This window comes from Mobula hypostoma, chromosome 2 (assembly GCF_963921235.1).
Source record: "Mobula hypostoma chromosome 2, sMobHyp1.1, whole genome shotgun sequence".
Taxonomy (NCBI): domain Eukaryota; kingdom Metazoa; phylum Chordata; class Chondrichthyes; order Myliobatiformes; family Myliobatidae; genus Mobula; species Mobula hypostoma.
In genome coordinates, this window is record NC_086098.1 from 57656176 (window position 1) to 57680904 (window position 24729).

Below are 24729 nucleotides of genomic sequence, written 5' to 3' on the forward strand. Positions count from 1 at the left end.
CTGTCTGCGTGAGATGATGGGACTTCCAAGACACTTTGAGACTTTACTATGCCCAAGGTCTTCTTATCAAATTACGGTATTGCTTTGCACTGTTGTAACTATATGTTATAATAATGTGGATTTTGTCATTTTTTCAGTCTTGGTTTATCATGTGTTTCTGTGATATCATTCTGGAAAAACATTGTATCATTTCTTAATGCATGCATTACCAAATGACAATAAAAAAGGACTTTGTGTCCTCATAATCTAAAAAAACTGTACTTATCAGCAATCGACTATGAAGAAAAATTGGAAAAAACCAAAGCTGTGCTTTTGCTCCATGTAATCAGGAATAATGCAGTAGAGGTATATAATAATTTTGTCTTTGAAGATGGAGATAATTGCAATTTGAAGTCAATAATGGACAGATTTGAAGTATTTTGTATACCTAAGCATAATTTAACATATGAGCGATATAAATTCTTCACATGTGCGCAGAGAGCCGCTGAAATAATTAATCAGTTTGTTACTGAGTTAAGAAAGCGTAGTAGGACTTGCGAGTTTGGATTGCTCACGGACTCTCTCATTGAAGGTAGACTTGTTTGTGGCAATCGAGATAATGCTCTGAGAGAAAGGCTGTTGAGAGAGCAAGATTTAAATTTTGAAAAAGTTTTGGCCCTTTGCAAAGCTTCTGAGACCATATTGCTGCAGGCTGAAGAGCTTTTTGTCAAAAACTGCAATGCAAACACTGTAAAAAAGCGCGAATACATCAAGAAATATAATAATACGTTGACAAAACAGACAGAGAGCAAGACGGCATTGGAAAGAAAAAGTCATGTGATTGCTGTGCGCAGGAACATTGTCCAAATCAGTGTCTCGCAAATGGCAAAATTTGCAATAGCTGCGGTAAGATTAATCATTTTTCACGCTGTTGTAAAAGTAGAAAGAAGGAAAATAAAATGAAACAAGTAAATGCTGTGCTTGAAAATGAACATGAGGAATTTTATCTCGATGTGCTTTGTGAAAATAAACGAAGTACGAATGACTGGACTATTCCGTTGCAAGTGAATCAAAACAATATTCTGTTTAAACTTGATACAGGAGCGCAAGTAAATGTTCTTGCAGAATCTGAGTTTAATGCTTTAAAGCCAAGACCGAAGTTTCATCAGACAAATATAAAAGTAACTGGGTATTCAGGTACAGACATTCCAGTTAAAGGAACATGCATGACAAAGGTATCACACAAAAATATTATGCATACGTTTTCATTTGTGGTCGTGCCAAGAAATGTACAGTCAATTCTGGGTTTATCTGCCTGTGAAAGACTTAATTTGGTGAAAAGAATTTTAGTCCTGAATAACGACACCGAGTCAGAATACAGTGACTTGATGAAAGAGCATGACGACTTGTTTAAAGGGCTTGGTTGTCTTCCAGGAGAGCACTCGATTAAAATTGACAATACAGTGCAACCTGTAATACATCCATGCAGAAAAGTACCTTTTGCATTACGTCATCAACTGAAAACAGAGCTAGACAGAATGAAAAAGCTTGGAGTCATAAAAAAAATTGATGAACCAACTGAATGGGTCAATTCGCTTGTCATTGTCAATAAGAAAAATGGAAAACTGAGGATTTGTTTAGATCCAAGAGACTTGAATTGGGCCATTAAAAGAGAGCATTTCAAATTGCCTACTCGTGAAGAAATTATGTCACAGTTTGCTAATGCAAAGTATTTTAGTAAATTAGATGCATCCTCCGGATTCTGGCAACTCAAATTAGATGAACCAAGTTCAAAATTGTGAACCTTTAACACTCCTTTTGCCAGATACTGTTTTCTTAGGCTCCCTTTTGGAATTGCATCAGCTCCTGAAGTGTACCATAAAACCATTCACATGTTAAGTGAGCACATTGAGGGCATAGATACATCCATGGATGATATTATTATTTGGGGATCAACTAAACAAGACCATGATCTCAGGCTCAGACAAGTCTTTGAGACAACACGCAAGGCTAACCTGAAATTCAATAAAGACAAATGTCAGCTAGGAGTGACTGAACTTACATTTGTGGGTGATTTCATCAGCAAAGAGGGTGTGCGTCCTGATTCATTGAAGGTTTCTGCTATTGAGAACATACCAAGACCGCAATGTAAAAAGGATGTTCAGAGGTTTATGGGAATGGTTAACTATATGGGGAAATTTATGCCCAATCTCTCGGAACAGCTTGCTCCATTGAGGTAGCTCACAGAAAAGAGAAATGAATGGAGCTGGAACCATGAACAGGAGAAGGCATGGCAAAATCTCAACAAAGTAATCACAAAAGAACCTGTGTTGAAATTTTATGATGCTGAGAGACCTAACAAAATCTCATGTGATGCATCTCAAGCAGGCTTAGGGGCAGTATTACTCCAGAAACATGATCAGGAGTGGCTACCAGTGGCGTATGAATCTCGTTCATTATCTGATCCAGAAACAAGGTATGCCCAAATTGAAAAATAATTGCTCAGCATTATGTTTGCTTGTGAGAGGTTTCACCAGTTTGTCTCAGGGCAATCTATTGATGTTGAAACTGATCATAAGCTGTTGATTGCATTGTTTAACAAACCTTTAAGTGACGGTCCTTTGCGAATTTAGTGAATGATGATTAAATTGCAAAGTTATGGATTGAATGTGTCATACGCACCTGGAAAATTCATGTACATGACTGACACACTTTCCAGAGCTGTCAATCCAACAACAGAAGACAGTCACAAGAACATTATTGATGTTCAGGTATTTATTGTTATGGTCATAGAAACTGTACCTGTTGCTCCCAAAAAGTTGGAACTGCTGCGTCTTGAGACAGAGAAGGACAAAATTCTCAATCAGGTAATACAAGTGGTCTTGGATGGATGGCCAGATAATAGGCATGACTGTACCTCAGTAGTACAAGATTATTGGAACCACAGATCAGAACTGTCTGTTGTGGATGGGATATTGTACAAAGGTAGTAGAATTGTTATCCTAAAAGTCTCCATTAAGAAATGCTTGATAAAATTCATGAAGGCTAAGGGAAGTGATGTTTTGGCCCAGGATGAATCAAGAGATTGCAGGATTGGTGTATTCTTGTCAAATATGCCTTAAATACCAACCTAGCAACCCTAAGGAGCCACTGCATCCACACCCGAATCCTCAGAGACCTTATCATAAGGTAAGCATTGATCTTTTTATAACTAACAACAAGGACTATCTATTAATAACAGATTACTACTCATTGTATCCTGAAGTGTATTGTCTGGACAGAACAACTGCAGAAAATGTAATTACATGCATGAAATCAATTTTTTCAAGACATGGTGTACTTGATGAAGTTTTCACGGACAATGGTCCACAGTTCAGTAGTGGATGCGTGAAACATTTTGCTCGTGAATGGGACTTTGTTCATACAACATCTAGTCCATTTTTCCCTCAGTCTAATGGATTAGTTGAGAAATCGGTAGGAATTGTCAAGAAACTGATGCACAACGCAAAAGATAGTGGAAGTGATTTTTATAAAACCTTGTTAGCCTACTGCAGTACTCCACTTGAATGTTGATTTTCACCTGCTCAGCTCTTGATGGGACGACGTTTGAGATCTAATCTGCCGATGGATGAGAGCCTTCTGAGAACAGAGGAAGGTGAACAAGTGAAAAGATGGAAAGATGAACTCAAAGCAAAGCAGAAAATATACTTTGATAGATGTTTTCATCCATTACCTGAACTGTATCAGGGAGATGAAGTGAGGATACAAGACAAAATGAACACACGGACACAGAAAGCTACAGTACTTGAAGAAGTATAACCCAGATTATACATGGTCCACGCAGAGGAGGGAGCAGTGGTAGGAATAAATCGCAAAGACCTCAAGAAAGAGCCAACTTCAGAGATTCAGTTAACTGATGCAGATGAGACAAAATATGTAAATAATGACAAGGAAACACAAGATCTTTGTGTACCACTTAGAAGGTTTGCTTGTGCTCGTAAACCCACAGAGTGACTGATAGAGACTTGTTGAATTATGTATTTGTTTTGATTAACTTTGTTAATTGTTATTCTTTTTAAGGAAAGGAAGATGTGGTGATATCACATGCAATGATGTGCCAGATGGACAGAGCACTGAGCATGCGCAGGATCGCCAGAATGTTCCAGCACGTGTTTATTACGGTAAATAAAAGTTTTCTAATTCTTCCAGAATATGATTCTTTACTGTTAACCCACGGTATGTTTAAACAGAAGTAACATAACATATGGCATTAATAATGTGTCCAAAATCTTTACCAACCGAGCTAAAATGACATGAATGCTTGAGAGATCTGGTGATTTATTTTTCTTGTTGATCTCTCTATGTCAGTTTAAAATAATTTTCAACATAATGTTCTGTAGCTTCTAGCTAAGTTTATTGACTTTTTAATGCTGGATTTATGCTAATTACCCTATAATCCCTTTAACACAAAGAACAAACTTAGACAGATTTGCTAACTGAACTGTGAATCTATATTCTTTTCCAAGTTGTGAAATTGTCATTCAGTGAACCCGTTATATTTTAAAATCTACTGTAAACATTAAATTAATACTGTTAGGTTCCATCTTGCTCAAAGCTCTGTTTGGAATTATTGTTAATCAGATTATTCATATCCCAAAATTCCATAATATTGCTATAAGACCAGTACATGTTGGTAAATCCATTGTAACCTGTCAGTTACACACCACAAGAAAGTCAGATGTAACTTAGGATCTGAAAACCATTCGATCTTGATGAGGAATTTAGGGCAAATGATTAAAAAACACGTTACTTTCAAATATTAAAAATTGCTTTTAATTAGTCAGGAGTATTCTTGGGTGTTTTGGCTAACTTTATATTTGGCGGGAGGAGAGAGAACAGCGCGCCGCACGTGCGCAGCCCTCCGGTGAAAAATAATATCGTATCCGTTAAATAGGGGCCATGGACAATTCTGATTTGATGGCGATGGACGTGAAAACACAGAGGAACATCTGGAGAAATTTCTGAAGCGCTTGTTCGCTGCTGTCATTACTGCGTGGTCGGGAATCTTCCAGAGGGAAGGCCTCAAAATCCCCGGCTTTGCCTGCTGTTGGCAACCGAGATTGAGGTCAAATCGTTCGGACAGAGATGGTGCTGAGTACTCAGTGTCGGAGAGCTGAATCGGAGGCTCGAAGTTTTCGGATGACTCAGAGTCGGACTGTGGTCGGCATGGCAGGGGGAATTTTTCTTCCTTCTCCCATCTGCGTGAGATGTGGGACATTTGAGAGACTTTGAACTTTTTACTGTGCTCATGGACTTCTTCTTCAAGTTATGGTATTGTTGCACTGTTGTAACCATATGTTATAATTATGTGGTTTTGTTAGTTTTTTCAGTCTTGGTCTGTCCTGTGTTTTGTGATATCACACCGGAGGAAATATTGTATCATTTCTTAATGCATGCAATACTAAATGACAATAAAAGAGGACTGCGTGTCTTCATAATCTAAATAAGTACATTTTGTAACTGAACATAAATGTTTTAAAAAAGTATTAAAATCAATTACAGGTGATACAATAGATAAAGGTCAGTTAACAGTCAAAAGAACTTTGAAATAGGTTGGCACACTGACCTTCCATAGGCCATAAGACAAAGGAGCAGAAGTTGGCCATTCGGCCCATCGAGTCTGCTCTGCCATTTTATCATGAGCTGATCCATTCTCTCATTTAGTCCCACTCCCCTGCCTTCTCACCATAACCTTTGATGCCCTGGCTACTCAGACTATGCAGCTGGATGCAACTCATTCCCTAGTTAATGTAAATGCTGTTATGATTGAAATGGGTGGTGATTCTGGTGGAAGGTGGAATTGGGAGGTAGATCTGCTCTAAGACTTCTAATTCTGAAATCTACAGTAGAACAGAGGACAATGCCGAAGGAAGTATGCATAGAACTACAGTCTTTTTGCTGAATGTTTACAGGGCAAAAAAAACCTAATATATCTAATTTAACTATTTTCATAGGACAATTTATTTGAATATTCTAGAAATCCATTCAGCATAATGACAGGATGAAATGTGCAAAATTAAAGTTCTCAAAATAAAAAAAAAGGATTGAATGCAAAAATGCCACCCATTGGATACTGACTTGTGTAAGTTATTGCAAGATTATATTTTTTTACCCATTTTGGTTTGTATAATGCTGTATGACCTTAGTTGATAAAAGTCTATTTCATTTCTACTCAATGACACTCTGTGCAAATTATTGAACACTAAATAGTTGTTAATAGTAGAAGCTAATACTAATACTAATACTAATACCAACTGTTCAACCAGTCATGCTGAGACTGATTATTCAATAGATACTAATTGTTGTTAGTGTACAACAAATTTCAGTGAGCAATTTCAGTTTGGATCAGAATCAGAATCAGAATCAGGTTCATTATCACTGGCATGTGACATAAAGTTTGTTATTACCGTGTTATGGGAAAGATGTGGTCAATCATGAAGCAGTGCAAAATGCTTCATGGATGGTAACAATTCTTCCCAGGTAGGGAGTCCAAAAATGAAGAACATATGTTTAGGATGAGATGGGAAAGATTTATAAAGTACCTGGGGGGTGTCTTTCATGCAGAAGGTGGAGGGTATATGCAGCGATCTGCCACAGCAAGTGTTTGAGGCAGGCACCATAGTATCATGTAAGAGGCACTTAGCTAGGTAAATGGGAGGATGGAGCTTGGAGGGATGTGAGTCAAACACAGTAGTTTAGCTCTAGTTGTATGGGCATCATGTACAGGGTTGACAGAATGGTCTGAAAAACCTATATCCATGCTGTATTGCTCTATGATTCTATGACAATTACAGTCATAATCAGGAAGGGAATATATACAGCATTTCCTTTTATTTACTTCTATAGACTTCAAAATAAAAAATAGAATGATTTAATTCACCATTTAAGACGTGTGTCATTTCAGTCATAAATATTATTTGCAGAATAAAATGATATATTCATCCTTTGGTATCAGAGAGCAAAATTTTTGTCCCTGCCACAAATTGCATTCCCCAGATAATGACTTCATTCTTCTCCCTGGCAACCACCTGAGGCTGAACAACTTGGAGTTATGGCTGACTGGAGTTCAGCTTTCAAGCACAAAACAACATCATTGCCAAGATGTACCTTGTACTTCCATAATGTTCAGGACTTGGCCCCTGCCTTAGCTAATCTGTTAATGTAACTTCTTGAATGATTTAGATACCTCTAGACTTCAGTAATCCATTGATCTCCAGGCCAGTTTTCAACCTTTTACACTCAATATACTGTATTAGAAATCATAGAAAATGCTTCTTACCTAATACTAAGCCTAAACTTGCCACAAAGTCTTTTCACCTATCATCTAGGTTCTTTATGCAACATTGGCTCTCAGTCTACCAATGCCTCATTCAAAATACTATGTTCTTGTTTTCAAATCTCTTCAAGCCACTGGGCTTCCTCATCTCTGTTTCCACTCCTAAATCCACACAACAACTGGGTGCACCTCTAGTGTTGATCTTTTGTGGAACACTGATGGATCTGAAGCTCTGAATAAATGCTACATAGTTGCTGGATATGCCTTCACCTTCCAAAGACCAGTACTTCTCTAAATCCTTCTGCTCTCCACCTCCTGTTTTCCCCTTTAAAACTCCCTTTGAAACCAAATGTTTTAAACAAGTCTTTGTTCATTTGCTCTGCTATTTTCATTAAAGTCTGATCATTGTATTCTGTTTGGTGTTATTCATCCCTATTGCACCTGGTTAAAGTAAAGAAGCTATGAGTATAAATATAAATTACAACATTATGCAAATTTTAGATGTTATGTTAAAATCGGAAGGGATGGAAAGTTTGTATCTTTGGTTCTCACTGTAAACTTTATAGTGTTAATGTAACATGTGTACTGTGCATAAGATATCTGATTAATATAAACAATATTCTGACATTATTCCAGAGGACTGGAAAATTGCAAATGTCACTCTACTCTTCAAGGGAGAGAAGCAGAAGAAAGAAAATTATAGACAGATTAGCCTGACCTTAGTAGTGGGAACGTGTTGGAGTCCATTGCCAAGGATGAGGTCTCCAAGTACTGGAGGCACATGATGAAATAGGTCAAAGACAGCATTGTTTCATTAAGGGAAAATCTTGGCTGACATGTCTGTTGGAATTCTTTGAGGAAATAACAAGTAGGATAGACAAAGGCGAATCAGTGGATGTTGTGTACTTTGATTTTCAGAAGGCCTTTGACAAGGTGTTGCACATGAAGCCTCTTAACAAAATAAGGTCCCATCATATTACAGGAAAGATGCTAGCATGGATAGTGGATTGACTGACTGGCAGGAGGAAAAGTGTGATATTGAGTATTTAGTATGTTGTTCAGTGTGTTGGCGCATGGCAAGTGGTTAAGGCGTTCGTCTAGTGATCTGAAGGTCGCTAGTTCAAGCCTTGGCTGAGGCAATGTGTTGTGTCCTTCAGCAAGGCACTTAACCACACATTGCTCTGCGACAACACTGTGCCAAGCTGTATGGGTCCTAATGCCCTTCCCTTGGACAACATTGGTAGTGTGGAGAGGGGAGACTTGCAGCATGGGCAACTGCTAGTCTTCCATACAACCTTGCCCAGGCCTGCTCCCTGGAAAACTTGCAAGGTGCAAATCCATGGTCTCACGAGACTAATGGATGTCTATAATAAGTATTTCAGTAATACTTGAGTCATATTATATATATTGATTGATTGAACGTTCTTTGATGTTTGCATAGCTCATTACGGGTTATATATGAATGTATGTGAATACGTCAACTTGCCAGCATATCATATACAGTATGTGCTCAACTCACTTAAAGTAAAAACAAAACTAAGATGTTATTCCCAACTCCATTCTTATTTCAAATAGTTTTATATAAATACAAAGCTTAACAGTGACAATGAGAAAGTTTTAAATGAACCCAAGATGACTACCTGCCTGTTAAAGCACAGTGAAATAGTCAAGGGAAAAAAAACAGTGCAGCACGTGCTTCTTTTGAAGGGACAGACGTGGTTGAGTTTTTGAAAAAGGCAGAAAATGGACAAATTCACATGTTCATAAACAACGAGTAGTGGGTGACAATAACTGCAAATTAAAAAAAGCTGAAATAGCTGTTCACATTGGAAAGATGGATACGTCTGATTGCACAGGAGCTAACTGGGTATTGTATGCTAAGCAAATTGAGCAGCATTTTGAAGCAAATGAAACAGCTAATGATAAGCCAGTGCCAATTTTCCTGAGTGCATTGGATTGAAAGACATACAATTTGCTTGGGGTTTAACTGCTCCAAACAAGCCAACAGAAATGAGCTTTGCTGATATCATGAAAATAATGCTGGAACATTTAAACTGAAGCGATTGTTGACTGCAGAATGCTTTAGGCTTCATTGGTGGAATGAAACGTAAAGGGAGTTAAGAGTGTTAAAAAGATTAGAAGATTATGGGCTCTGAGCACAATGCATCAGCTGTGAATTCTTTAAACCAAGCATCACTTACTGTGATCATACAATTCACAGCTTGTCCTGCTCCACCCAGGGGCAGCTCATCCACCTTTCGTCCCCACCTGCCACCCAGCACTCACCTGTGATTCCAAGTAGCTGTTCGCGTGTCACAGTGGCCACACTCCAGTACACCGCTTTGGCAGGTGGGCTAAACCAGGTGAGGATAGCTGGGACCCTCCAACCCTTGTGAGATAGGGATATGCCTACCCCAGCATGCGAAGCCAGTTCCGGCAGACTGGGCGGATGAGATCAATGACAAGATCCAACGATTAAGAAGGCAGTGCTGCAACACTTCGTGGAGAGCGAAGGACATGACAAGACACGGAAGGTGTCATGGCTACCCACTGCAGCCGAGGAAGTCTCCAGTTGTGACAATTTTTCATACCATTGTACCAAGATTTTTGAGGCTGAGAGAGCAGAACGACTCCCATGAAATGGCCTTCTCACTATAAATCGCCTCCTGGACAGGTTTATGTCATTGTCAGAAATGACGGACAACCAATACACCATTCACACAAGGATTACACAAGTGTACTGAAAAAATTCAAGCAGTGGTCGATGCCCAAAGCCAAAGGACGTGTCAGAGTTATGGCTCTTTTTAGGATTTGTCAATTACTACATCAGGTTCCTGCCAAACCTGGCTCCTGTGCTCCATCCCTTGAATTCATTACCACTGATTAGGAACAAATGGAAAATAGTCAAAGCAGTGTGAGGTGGCTTTCCAAAAGGCAAAGGAAATGGTGACGTCAGACACTGTACTTACACATTATGATCCACATCATCCAGAGAAGCTTGTCAAGTACTGTTTGGGATGCCAACATGTCTACAAGAACGGTATCCAGAGTTGTCAGAACCACTTCCAGCAGTCCCAGAGTCAACTCCAGCAACCACCATGGAGGAAGCCCCAGAAATGGAGATTGCTTCACAGATATAGGTTTCAACTGTCAAGCAGAGTGACTCCCTCCTCCTCCCGTCTTATTAGCAAAGACATTATCCCACAAGAGTAAGAAAGCCTTGGCAATTATATAGTATATTGTGTGTTTTTGCACATTTATCTATGGTACTGTGCAAAATCGTAAGCACACGTAAAAAAATCTGTAAAGTGAAGAGGCTTTCAAAAATAATGAAATGAAAAGCTTCTAAGTGATAAAAACATTATTATAAAGAGCAATAGGGAGTAAAAAAACTAAGTCAAATCAATATTTAGTGTGCCCACCTTTGTCTTTAAATCTGTCTTGATTTGCTTAAGTACACTGTCATGCAGTTTTATAAGAAAATTGATTATTTCACAGAGAACTTGCCACAGTTGTTCAGCAGATTTTGGCTGTCTTGCTTGATTTTGTCTCTCCAGGTAATCCCACAGAGTCTCGATGATGTTGAGAACTGGGCTCTGTGGAGATCATATAGTAAAAAAATAGTGTGCCTAAGACTTTTGCACAATGCTGTATATGGTTGAGAGGCATTCTCTACTGAGTTGGAGTTTATAGCCAAACAGGAGTGTTGCATATTTAATATATCAGTAATATTTGAGTAATATTGCTGATAGACATATTACAATATATCTACAATGATGTATTGATATACCTTGACCATGACAAAGGATCTCGGCCCGAAATATTGACTGTTTATTCATTTCCATAGATGCTGCCTGGCCTGCTAAATTCCTCCAGCATTTTGTGTGCATTGCTTTGGATTTCCAACATCTGCAGACTTTCTCCTGCTGTAGATATATTTGTTGATTGAGCAGTTTTTGTTGTTTGCATAGTTTATTATAGGTTATATATGAAATTATCTGAATGACATACATCATATCACCACACAATATAAATGTGTGCCCTGCTTCACGTAAAAATGAAACAACACATTATTCCTGGCTCCATGTTCTTATTTTGATTAGGTTTATATTTTGGAGTTACAAAACATAACAAGTGGGAATAAGGGAAGCCTTTTTTTGGTTGGCTGCCGGAAGACCACAGTCTGTGTGGATTGGTGATAACATATCCTCTTCGCTGATGATCAACACTGGTGCACCTCAGGGGTGTATGCTTAGCCCACTGCTCTACTCTCCTATACCCATGACTGTATGGCTAGGCATAGCTCAAATACTACCTACAAATTTGCTGACGACACAACTAATGTTGGTAGAATCTCAGGTGGTGACGAGAGGACGTACAGGAGTGAGATATGCCAGTTAGTGGAATGGTGCCACAGCAACAACCTGGCACTCAACGTCAGTAAGACGAAAGAGCTGATTGTAGACTTCAGGAAGGGTAAGACAAAGGAGCACATACCAATGTTCATAGAGGGATCAGAAGTGGAGAGAGTGAGCAGCCTGAAGTTCCTTGATATCAAGATCTCTGAGGATCTAATCTGGTCCCAACATATCGATGTAGTCATAAAGAAGGCAAGACAGCGGCTATACTTTATTAGGAGTTTGAAGATATTTGGCATGTCAACAAATACACTGAAAAACTTCTATAGTTGTACTGTGGAGCGCATTCTGACAGGCTGCATCACTGTCTGGTCTGGAGGGGCTACTGCACAGAACCAAAAGAAGCTGCAGAAGGTTGTAAATCTAGTCAACTCCATCTTGAGCACTAGCCTACAAAGTACCCAAGACATCTTTAGGGAGCGATGTCTCAGAAAGGCAGCGTCCATTATTAAGGTCCTCCAGCACCCAGGGTATGTCCTTTTCTCACTGTTAACATAAGGTAGGAGATACAGAAACTTGAAGACACACACTCAGTGATTCAGGAACAGTTTTTTCCCCTCTGCCATCTGATTCCTAAATGGACATTGAAGCTTTGGACACTACTTCACTTTTTCTAATACACAGTATTTCTGTTTTTGCACATTTTAAAAAATCTATTCAATACACGTAATTGATCCCCCTTCCCCTCCCACTTTCAAATCTCTTACTATCTCCTTTTTCAGTTAGTCCTGACGAAAGGTCTCGACTCGAAACGTCAACTGTACTTCTTCCTATAGACGCTGCCTGGCCTGCCGCGTTCTACCAGCATTTTGTGTGTGTTGCTTGAATTTCCAGCATCTGCAGATTTTCTCGTGTTTATGTAATTGATTACTTGTTTATTTATTATTATGTTTTATTTTATTTATTTTTTTCCCTTTCTCTGCTAGATTATGTATTGCATTAAACAGCTGCTGCTGAGTTAACAAATTTCACGTCACATGACGGTGATAATAATCCTGGTTCTGATTCAGATGCTGATTAGAGGTGTTTCGCAGTGGTCGGTGTCAGTGATTTTGATGACAGAATTGATGGATTTGTGGCCAGGTTTGTGGATGATAGATGATAGGTGGAGAGGCAGGTAGTGCTTAGAAAGCAGGAAGGCTCTAGAAGGATTTAAACAGATTAGGAGAATGGGCAAAGATGTGGCAGATGGAATATAGTGTCGAGAAGTGTATGGTCATACACTTTAGTAGAAGAAATAAAAGCATAAACTATTTTCTAAATGGGGAGAAAATCCAAGGTGCAAAGGGACTTGAGAGTCCTTGTGCAGGATTCCCCAAAGCTTAACTTGCAGGTGAGGAAGGCAAGTGCTATGCTAGCATTCATTTTGAGAGGACGAGAGTAGAAAAGCAAGTATATAATGTTAAGGCCTTATAAGGCACTGGTGAGGCCTCACTTGGAACCTTGTGAGCAGTTTTGTACCCATTACCTTAGAAACGATGTGCTAACATTGGAGATAGTTTAGATGATACTGGGAATGAAAGGTTTATTGTATGTGGAGTGTTTGATGGCTCTGGGCCTGTACTTGCTGGAATTTGGAAGAACGAGGGGAGATCTTGTTGAAACCCATTGACTGTTGAAAGGATGTGTGGAGGATGTTTCCTACATTTGGGGAATCTAGGATGAGAGGGCACAGTCTCAGAATAGAGGTATGACCATCATTTAGAACATGGATGAGGAGGAATTTCTTTAGCCAGAAGGTGGCAAATCTGTGGAATTCGTTGCTACAGGCAGCCATAAAGGCTAGGTCATTGTCTGTACTTAAGGTGAAGGTTGATCAGTTTTTGATCAGTCAGTGCTTGAAAGGTTACAGGGAGAAGGCAGAAGAATGGATTTGAGAGGAAAAATAGAAAATAAAATGATTAATGGTGGAGCAGACTCGATAGGCCAAAAGCCTAATTCTTCTCCTATATCTTATGGTCTTATTCCAATATTAGTCATTATTTGAATTAAAATCATGGAACATAAGGCCAAAAAAAAACAAAGTTTCACTAAGATTTATGCTCATTTTATTGCTTGATATTCCATAACTTTCCTCTCATTATACAAACACCCATCCACACTAATATGCTTAATGACTCAATCTGTTCTACCATGATGGACATGATTTATTATTATTAGAAGTACATTTCCATTACAACTTACATGCCAGAAATGTATTCAGTCTGGTTTCCCTTAGGCTATTACATCCTCCAGCCGTGCATGTAGGCCTACTGTATCTAACTCACAGTGCCATGCCCTTGTACGTGAGTGACATTGTTTGTTTCTCACTGAGCAACAATTATACTTTTGAACCACATCTAATTATAGGCCATGAACTACAGGAACGACCATGTTCACTTGATAAAATGCAACAACATGACATTGCTCTGCCACTGAAGCAATAATATGGTCGGAAATCCACACGGAAATTTAGCATCTACATTAACTTTGCAGACTGTGTGCAAATTTATGACTTACACTTATATAAGGAGAGCTCTGCAGATTCCTGTAAGATTTCAGCCAATGAATGTATGGCAATGCCCTTTAATTGGAGCAAAGGATGTCTCTGGTGATGAAAGGAAGAGCTGCAATATCAATGGAAATTGAAAAGCATTTTAACATGTGATCATCGGCCACACTCAATACATGGAACAAAGTGCAGTGGTCTATTTGTGTAATTACTACAAAGTGGTGGATATACAGAACTGAGAGATAAATCACCCCACCCTTCCCACTTTATTCAGTGAAACTCTGTTGGATAAATGAAATTAAATGAATAAAGTCAACATAAGCTGATTTGGGTATTAATTTAAAGTTATTCATAGTTTTCTTCCGCAGTAATTAATTTCTCATCAGTAACCAAGAAATAATGTGATAAAGGCATATTATAGGCACAAATGAAAATAAATGGTATTTTTGCACGTGTCCGGGAGTCTCTTGTTTAGCTAAAGTCATGGAGAATGATGTAGAAGGCATTGTGCAAGTAACATTATGTAAGAGAGAATCAGGAGACCACAAAAAGATATAGATAGGTTAAGGTTGATAGTTACAGGCTCAGTTGTAACACTTAAAAGAAGTTTGGATAAGTACATGCATTAGAAGGATCTGGAGGGATATGGTCCATAGCAGACAGATGGCCCTAGGCAGAAAATCTGCTCCAAAAAGGGCCTGATTCTGTATGGTAGTGCTCTGAGATCCCATCACCCCAAGCTAAATATGAAAATGTCTATTTTTTGAAGGAAAAATTGGAAAAAAATCTAATTATCCAAAAGATATGAAATTGTAGAGCTCTGAGGTACAGATTGTAAGATGGTAAATTGGTTTATTAACAAACAAAAGAAAATTTGCAGGTGCTGGAAATCTGAGCAACACACACGAAATGCTGAAGGAAATCAGCAGGCTAGGCAGCATCTATAGAAAAGGGTACAATCGACACTTCGGGCCGAAAACCTTTGGCAGGACTGGAGATAAAAACTGAGGAGTAGATTTAGAAGGTGGGGGGAGGAAAAGAGAAACACAAGAAGATAGGTGAAACCAGGAGGGGGAGGAATGAAGTAAAGAGCTGGGAAGTTGATTGGTGAAAGAGGCAGAAGGCCATGGAAGTCACATGTACTGAGATACAAAGAAAATACTTGTTTTACATGCTATCCATATGTGGAGAACATTTTTCACATCAGTACGTGGAAGTAATACAATGGAAAACAATGCAGAATAAAGTGTTAAATTTATAGAAGAAGTGCAGTGCAAGCAGGCAATGAGGTGCAAGGCCTTAACAAGTTAGATTACAAGGTCAAATGTCCATCTTAACATACAAGAGGTCTGTTCAAAAGACTTGACAGAGGGTTAGAAGATGTCTTTGAGACTGATGGGACATGCTTTTCGGCTTTTGTATCTTCTGCCTGACAGTGGAGAAGAGACAAAACCATGGTAATGCTGGAATCCTGGACAGTGGTTACAAATCAGTTCAGCCACAAAGTTGCTAAATGGTGGAACAGTGTAAGAAAAACGGGGAGAAATAATCACGACAGTGATATGGTGGTTCCTCATTGAGAGCATTTACTCAAGTGAGGAAAATACCGCGATTTCCCCTGGGTATGTGGGTGGAGACAAAAGCAACTGACCTCAGGCTAGAAAATCAAGGCTACTCTGTAGATCACCGATAATACTATTAGAGCTTAACTTTTAACAATAAAGAATGAAATTGAAGCACCTTCAATTACTCCAAAAGACTGAGGTTTGGTAAAAATACTGAAAGGCTTTTATTCACTGTACAATACAACCTCCACAGTGAGTGTCTGCCCCCGGACTGAGGGGGAGGGGCAAGGCGAACACCTTTATACAGGACTCTGTGGGAGGAGCCACAGGGGCAGTCAGCAGCGGTGTGTGTCCAGACAGGTAACCAAGTTACAACATATATACATGGTTTACCACATTCACCCCTCCTTTTTTTAAAAAGAGTCCCGCGGGGTGAAGTGACTGACAATATTTACAAGAAGTATATTTACAGGTTAAGTCTATCAGGCGGTCGTGTCCGTCGCTGTGATCTACATAGCACCAGCGATGGCGGTTGTGCTGGCTCCGGCCTGACTTCAGGTGCCAGCACGTTAGGCGTTGGTAATCCCTCGTGCGTGTGTGTCGCGCCCGGTATGGGAGTGTCGTGTGGTGTCTGTATAGGGTTTGGGGTGCAAGGTGTCTCGTAGGTACATACATTGGTGGGTACGGGGTCAATAGTCACCACGGAGTGTTCAGGGTAGGGTCCGGAGCTCCTGCGGGCGCCAGGTCGCGGATGGAGACCGTGTCCTCCCGCCCATCAGGTAAAACCATGTAGGCATACTGGGGGTTCGCATGAAGTAAGTGAACCCTCTCGACCATCGGGGAGTATTTATTGCTCCTCGCATGTTTCCGGAGCAGCACTGGCCCCGGGGACGTCAGCCAAGTTGGTAGGGTGGTTCCAGCGGTCGATTTTCTGGGAAAAGAAAAGAGCCGCTCATGAGGGGTGGCATTGGTGGCTGTGTATAACAGGGAGCGGATGGAGTGGAGTGCCTTGGGAAGGACTTCCTGCCAACGGGAGACCGGCAGTCCCTTTGACCTGAGGGCTAAGAGTGTGGCTGTCCACAATGTGCCATTCTCCTTCTCTACCTGTCCATTCCTCCGGGGATTATAGCTCGTGGTCCTACTAGTTGCAATTCCCCTAGCCAGTAGATATTGGCGCAGCTCGTCACTCATAAACGAGGACCCTCTGTCACTGTGGATATAGCATGGGTATCCGAACAGAGTGAAGAGTTTGCGCAGGGCTTTTATAACTGACGTGGTAGTGGTGTCGGGGCAGGGGATGGCGAAGGGGAACCGCGAGTACTCGTCAATTACGTTAAGAAAGTACACATTGCGGTCGGTGGAGTGAAGGGGGCCCTTAAAGTCAACACTCAGTCGCTCAACGGGGCGGGTGGCCTTGATGAGTGGTGCCATTTCGGGTCGGTAGAAGTGTGGTTTGCACTCTGCGCAGACTTGGCAGTCGCTGGTCATCATCCTGATCTCCTCAAGGGAGTAAGGCAGGTTCCGGGCTTTCACAAAGTAGAAAAGCCGGGTGACTCCCGGGTGGCAAAGGTCTACATGTAGGGCGTATAGCCGGTCGATCTGCGCGCTGGCGCATGTTCCCCGGGATAGGGCATCGGAGGGCTCGTTGAGCTTCCCAGGCATGTACATGATGTCATAGTTGTAGGTGGAGAGTTCGATTCTCCACCTCAGAATTTTATCGTTTTTGGTTTTGCTCCGCTGCTGATTATCAAACATGAACGCGACTGAGCGCTAGTCAGTTAGCAGGGTGAACCTTTTGCCGGCAAGATAGTGCCTCCAGTGCCTTATAGCTTCCACTATGGCCTGGGCCTCTTTCTCTACCGTGGAGTGCCGAATTTCAGGGCCTTGAAGGGTACGGGAGAAGAACGCCACTGGTCTTCCTACCTGGTTGAGGGTAGCAGCCAGCGCAAAGTCGAAGGCGTCACTCTCTACTTAGAAGGGAATGGCCTCATCCACCGCATGCATTGCTGCTTTGGCAATGTCTCCTTTTATGCGGTTGAAGGCCGTGTGGGCCTCGGCAGAGGGAGGGAATGTGGTGGACTTGACCAGGGGGCGGGCCTTGTCTGCATAGTTAGAGACCTATTGGGCGTAATATGAAAAGAAGCCCAGGCACCTTTTGAGGGCTCTGAGGGTATTGAGAAGAGGGAGTTCCAACAGGGGGCGCATACGGTCAGGGTCAGGGCCAATGACTCCATTCTCCACGACACACCCAAGGATAGCAAGTCGGGTGGTCCCAAATACACACTTGTCCTTGTTATAGGTGAGGTTGAAAGATTTGGCCGCTTGGAGAAATTTTTGGAGGTTGTTGTCGTGATCCTGCTGGTCGTGACCGCAGATGGTGATGTTATCCAGATATGGGAACGTGGCCTTCAGTTGGCACTGGTCCACCATCTGGTCCATTGCCCTCTGGAAGACAGATACACCATTTGTGACACCAAAGGGGACATGCAGGAATTGATAAAGGCTGCCGTCCACCTCGAAGGCAGTGTAAGGGCGGTCCTCCCGGCGGATGGGGAGCTGATGGTAAGCGGATTTTAGGTCTATGGTCGAGTACACCTTGTATTGTCCTATCTGATTGACCATATCCGTGATGCAGGGTAAAGGGTACGCGTCGAGCTGCGTGAACCTATTGATGGTCTGGCTATAGTCCACGACCATCCTATTCTTCTCCCCGTTCCGAACAACCACTACCTGCGCCCTCCAAGGACTTGTGCTTGCCTCAATGACCCCCTCCCTGAGCAGCCGCTGCACCTCCGACTTAATGAAGGCTCTGTCCCCCGCGCTGTACCTCCTGCTTTTAGTTGCCACAGGTTTACAGTCGGGGGTCAGGTTGGCGAACAGCGGTGGGGGAGGGATCCTGAAGGTGGAGAGGCCGCAAGAGGTGTCGGTAGTGTGGCAGTTGGCATGATGTTGGGTGGGATGCGCGGGTCGGTGTGTGTGTGTGGTCAGTAGTGGGGTACGTGACATATCTCTACAAAACAGGGGATTTATGACAGTAATTGGCGGGAGGGGCCCATCATACTTCATTGTCACGCTTTTCAGGTGGCTCTGGAAGTCCAACCCCAACAGCACAGGGGCACACAGTTGAGGCAAGACCAGTAACTTAAAGTCCCGATATTCTGTGCCCTGCACCACTAGCGTCGCTACACAACCCCCCCGGATGTCTCTTGTATGCGACCCGGAGGCCATGGTGACCCTCTGACTTACCGGCCGTATCATGAGTCCACAATGCTGCACCGTGGCCGGGTGGATAAAACTCCCCGTGCTGACTGTGTCAAACAGGCAGCTTGTCCTGTGCCCCTCCACCAGGATGTCCATCATTGACCTTGCGAGCTGGTGGGGAGCGCTTTGGTCGAGGGTCACGGAAGCCAGGGTGGGGTCGCTGTCTTGGTCCGGCGCGGTAGGGTGCCCCGTGAGCACCCGTTGGTCGTAGGCGGTGGGAGGTGGCGCCGACCAAGATGGCCGCCCCATGTCTCGCACGTGGTGACGGCGTGCAGGGAAGATGGCGGCAGGGAAGATGGCGGCCCCCATGTCTCGCACGTGGTGGCAGTGTGCAGGGAAGATGGCGACCCCCACTTCTTGCACGCGGCGCTGCTGGATCCCGCTCGCAGTTTTGACTTACAGACCTTGGCGAAGTGGCCCTTCTTTCTACAGCTGGAACAGGTAGCTTGTCGGGCCACGCAGCGTTTCCGGAGGTGCTTCTCCAGTCCGCAGAAGTAGCACTTCGCGGACTCACGACTGGCTGCAGCGGAGGTCGATTCGCCGGCGGGTTGCGGGGTCTGCAGCGCCCACGAGGCCATTGGGGGATCGCGTGCCTGGAGAGCCTCTGAGTTATGCAGAGTGGCCTCCAACGTAAAAGCCAGCTCAAACGCCGAACTTAGGGTAAGATCGGCTTTTTCCAGCAGCCGCTGGCGCATGTACACTAACCTGGTCCCCGTGACGAAGGCGTCTCTCACTAGGAGTTCTGCATGCTGCGCCGCCGTCAGCTCCTGGCAATCGCAGGCTCGCACGAGTGTCTGTAGGGCCTGGACAAACTCAGCACTCGATTGTCTGGACCGTTGTTGCCGTGTCGCTAAGCGATGCCGAGCATAGACGCTGTTTGTCTGCCGCAGGTATTGTCTTTTGAGTGCGTTCATCGCGCCGTCGTAGTTCGGCTGGTCTCTGATCAGCGAATAAACCTGCGGACTGACCCTGGAGAGTAGAACTCTGCGCTTCGCTACGGGGTCGGTTGCTTTAATCTCCTCTAGATACGCTTCGAAGCAGGCCAGCCAGAGTTCGAGAGCGTTTCCAGTGTCAGGCATTTGCGGATCGAGGTCTAATTTGTCTGGTCTCAGAGGCTGTTCCATGTTTTAAAATGTACAGCGAATAAAATTGAAGCACCTTCAATTACTCCAAAAGACTGAGGTTTGGTAAAAATACTGAAAGGCTTTTATTCACTGTACAATACGACCTCCACAGTGAGTGTCTGCCCCCGGACTGAGGGGGAGGGGCAAGGCGAACACCTTTATACAGGACTCTGTGGGAGGAGCCACAGGGGCAGTCAGCAGAGGTGTGTGTCCAGACAGGTAACTGAGTTACAACATATATACATGGTTTACCACAGAAATAAACAATCAAATGAATTAAATACTTTTAGCATTTTAGCCCCTTTTTAACATATGTTTTTAATGTTTTTAAACAATTTTAAAACACCTTATAAATTGTTTCTCATGACCGTATGATCTTTCTAACCTTATCACAGCATTTTTAAAATCTTATTACAGACCATGAATTTACTGTCTTTTTAAACTTAACAGATCTTTAGTGTATTATCCTTCAACTTATCACACAGTGACAGTATGCCTTTTCGTGAACAGCCATACTTATCTTGTCTGTTAATTTGGTTCATTATTCATTCAAGTGTCATTAAGAAAATGTGATTCTGTTTGATATTCAATCTTTGCAAATATTTTGATGGGATGAGATTGTTCAATGAATATTATTGTTCTGGAGCTCAGCATTCCTGAGGCCTGATGGGGATACATGCCATCTTGGTGGAATTATGGTTGTAATTTATGGGTTAACTTGCAAATCTTGTTGACAGTCAGACAGACCATAGAATTTCAGAGAAGGATATAGATAGCTGTGTACATACATCTATTGATGCTTCTGGACACATCTTCAGTGATGTTCCTAGAATCATCGGGTGTTTCGAGTCTTTCAACATCATACAACCTCCTCCAGGTGACCCAGCCGGGGCTGATCAGACCCCAGCTTGTGTTCAGATGGCTAGCTACTTATGACTCCATGGCTCTCCTCTTTTGAGCCACAGCCATCTTGAGGCTCTTTCTGCCGCATCGATGGTACTGCGGATGGCTCTCCTCTTCCTCTCTCCCTCGATGCCCAAAATGCTGAAGGCTCTAGCTAAAGAACGGGCTATGAATCCCCTACAACCAACCTCCACTGGGAGACACCTCGCTCTCCATCCAGCCTGCTGACAGTTGCTGACCAGTCCTGCGTACTTGGAGAGCTTCCTTTCAAAGGCCTCTTCCAAGCTATCTTCCCATGGGACTGTCAGCTCCAGCAGCACTACTTGCTTAGTAGACTCAGACACTAGGACAATGTCTGGTCGCGGGGTGGCGGCTGCAATATGGTTGGGGAACTTCAGCTGCCCTTCGAGGTCCACCAACAGCTGCCAGTCCCTTGCAGAGGTCAGAATGCCTGCAGATGTTCTTTTGGCAGGTATTGGCTGCTCCCCAGCTCTGACAAAGGCAATGGTCTGCTTGGAGGGTCAGGACCGCTTCGCCCACTTAACTCCTGCGCTGACGGCTTCGGCGATGGTCTTCAGAACCTGATCATGCCTCCACCTGTACTGTCCCTCACCAAGTGCCCTTGCACAGCCGCTGAGGATGTGCTCCAGGGTTCCTCACTTGGAGCACAGTGGGCACGCAGATGACTCTCCCTTGCCCCATGTGTGCAGGTTTGATGGGCTTGGAAGCACATCGTACACTGCCTGGATCAGAAATTGGATATGGTGTGGTTTGGCTTTCCAAAGATCAGCCCAGGTCACTTTCCTCTCAACCGCATTCTCCAATCTTGTCCAAGCTCCCTGTTGCTTCATTCCCACCGCCTTGCAGGCTCTCATCTCCTCCACTACTGCTCTCACCTCCTCCTGAGCTAGACGACGCCTTTCCTTCCCTCTGGTGTCCATTTGGGGAGTTGGAAAGGATCCTAGCCCAGCTCGGCCTTGTGTGACCACTCCCACCAGCCTCTTGTGACGCAGCCTCGCCTCTGCCTCCTGAACAGATTCCTCTGCCCTCCACTTCCTGCCAGTACTTACTTGAATCCCTGCTCTAGCCACCTTCAGGTCACTTGAGTCCCTATACTGTAGCACTTCTCTGGCTCTTGTTACCTTGAATTCTTCCTCCAAGGATTTGAAGGGCAGTTGCAGTTTGTTGTGGTGTCCATAGAGTGCGATGCTGCTCAGGCTCTTTGGCAGCCCCAGCCATCTTCTGAGGTGGTTGCTAACCCTCCTCTCTAAGGTTTCGACTGTCAAGATCGGAACTGCATAGACGAGGAGGGGCCACAGGAATCTGGGAAGAATGCCATACTGATACACCCAGGCTTTAAACTTCCCAGGTAGGCCAGACTTGTCCACAGATTTCAGCCAGCCATCCAACTCAGTGCCTGAATGAATGTTGTGTCCCTTAAAGAGCTGTCAAAGCTCTTTGCCTAAGCTCTTGACTGGCTTTTCTGTGATGGTTGGGATGGCTGTGCCTGCGATGCTGAACTGGAACTTGTCCACCACCTTCTCTTTCCTCAGCACCATCGATCTTGATTTGGTAGGTTTGAAACGCATCCGGGCCCACTCCACCAGCTTTTCGAGCCCTTGCAGAATCCTCCGGCAGCCTGAGACTGATTCCAGTGGTGACTGTGAGGTCATCCATGAATGCCCTGATAGGTGGTTGCCGTTGAGCGGAATTCTTTATGGGCCCTCTGCACTCTGGTTCAGCAGACTTAGTGAGCATGTTCATGGCTAGGGAGAACAGTATCACTGAGATAGTGCACCCTATGATGATGCCGATCTCCACCTTGTGCCAGGTTGATATAATTGCTCCTGAAGAGACTCTCATCCTGAAGTTGCTGTAATAATCAGCGATAAGGTCTCTGATTCTGCTGGGGACGTGATATTTGGTCAGTGTGAGCTGCACCAGCTTGTGCGGAATGGAGCCATATGCATTTGCCAGGTCGAGCCACAACACTGACAGGTTGCCCTTGTTCTCTCTGGCCTCCCTAATGAGCTGTGTCACCACACCAATGTGCTCCAGACAGCCCGGCATCCCTGAAATGCCACCTTTCTGGACTGATGTATCAATATAGGTGTTCTTTGCTAGGTAGGTGCACAACCGGTTGGAAACTGCACTGAAGAAGATCTTCGCCTCGACACACAGCAGGGAGATGATGCAAAACTGATCTATCTGGGTGGCATTTTCCTCCTTCGGGATCCACACCCCTTCAGCCACTCTCCACTGTTCTGGGATCTTCCCCCTTCTCCAGAAGATTCTCAGGATCTCCACAGACGCAGCAGGAGTTTGGGGCAGTTCTTGTACACTTTGTACGAGGTGTTGCTTGGTCCTGGAGCCGAGCTTGCCCTTGCTTTGCAGACGACCTCTCTGACTTCCTTTAGCTGCAGCTCTGACATGTCGAACTGCACATCTGGTTCAGGTGGGTCTATTAGGATGTCGCACTCTCCCAACTCCTGCTCTCTTTCAGGATCATTATATATCTTCTTCAGATGTTGGTCTATGTCTTCCTGCGAACAGGCCAGTTTCCCACTGCGCTTCTCCCCCAGCAACTCCTTGGTGAACTTGAAGGGGTTGGCGATAAAGGCAGCACGTTTTTGAGCCCTTTCATGACGCCACCTCCGATGCCACTCTGCCCGGCGGAGGACCCCGATTTTCTTTCGTAGTATGCACATCAGCTGGGCCAAGCCAATACGCTCCTCTTCTCCTGCCTCCTTGTATTGGGACTTCAGCGTTTTCATCTCCTGCCTGATGTTGTGGAACCTCAATGCTCTTTGGTTCTTCGAGTAAGATGTTTTGGAGCCTTCCTTCTCCTCTTCTCCGAACCGTTCCGCTGCAATACTAACAATAATTGTTGTCATGGTTTGCAGCTTCCTATCAACCCTTCCCTCTGCTGTTGCCTCCAGAATTTGGTTAACATCGTCATCAAACTGCTTCCACAGTGAAGTCATGTTAGCTGCAGGCCATTTGATCCGCCTCCTGTTAGACTTCATGTTCGAGGGATTAGCTTGCAACACTTGGAGGTTCTGGGCACTATGGGGTGACTCCGGGCCTGGCCCCTCCTTCGTCTCACCAGGTTGGACACCTGCACGTTGTGCTGCTCCTGCTCCCGCCAAACACTTCATCCTCGCTTGGTTAAACATCAACAGACACATGTCATCTCCTCCCACTTGCTCTTTAGTCTACAGCTTTTTCTTTAGAATTTCGTAACAGCGTAATATTGTTCCCATGGCATCTAAGAACTTACGGTTGGACAGACTTTATGTGTGTAGACCACAAAACTGTCTTTGCTATATAACCACATGTTTTATTGTAACAGCGCATTGAGGGGTGAATGTAAGCAGTTAAAGAATGAGAATGCAGACAAAAAATCTGAGACAAAAGAATATAAAAGCGATATAAACTAATTTCTGGAAAAAACTTAGAATGTTAGGCAGCAAAGGATAGTTAACATTTCAGATCAAGAATCTGTATTAGAAGTGCAGGTGTTGTGTCTGCATCTACATGTCAATTAAATAAAAATATGCACATGGGAGATGGCTTTCAACAGTGTATTCACATTGCAATGAGAGAGAGGGAGAGAGGGAGACAGCAAGAGAGAGCAACAATATGCAGACAT

General features: G+C 43.5%; 1 pseudogene; it reads right to left on the reverse strand.

Moving 5' to 3' along the window:
* Positions 1 to 21060: 21060 nt before the first annotated feature.
* Positions 21061 to 24178, reverse strand: LOC134358735 (uncharacterized; annotated as a pseudogene).
* Positions 24179 to 24729: the final 551 nt, after the last annotated feature.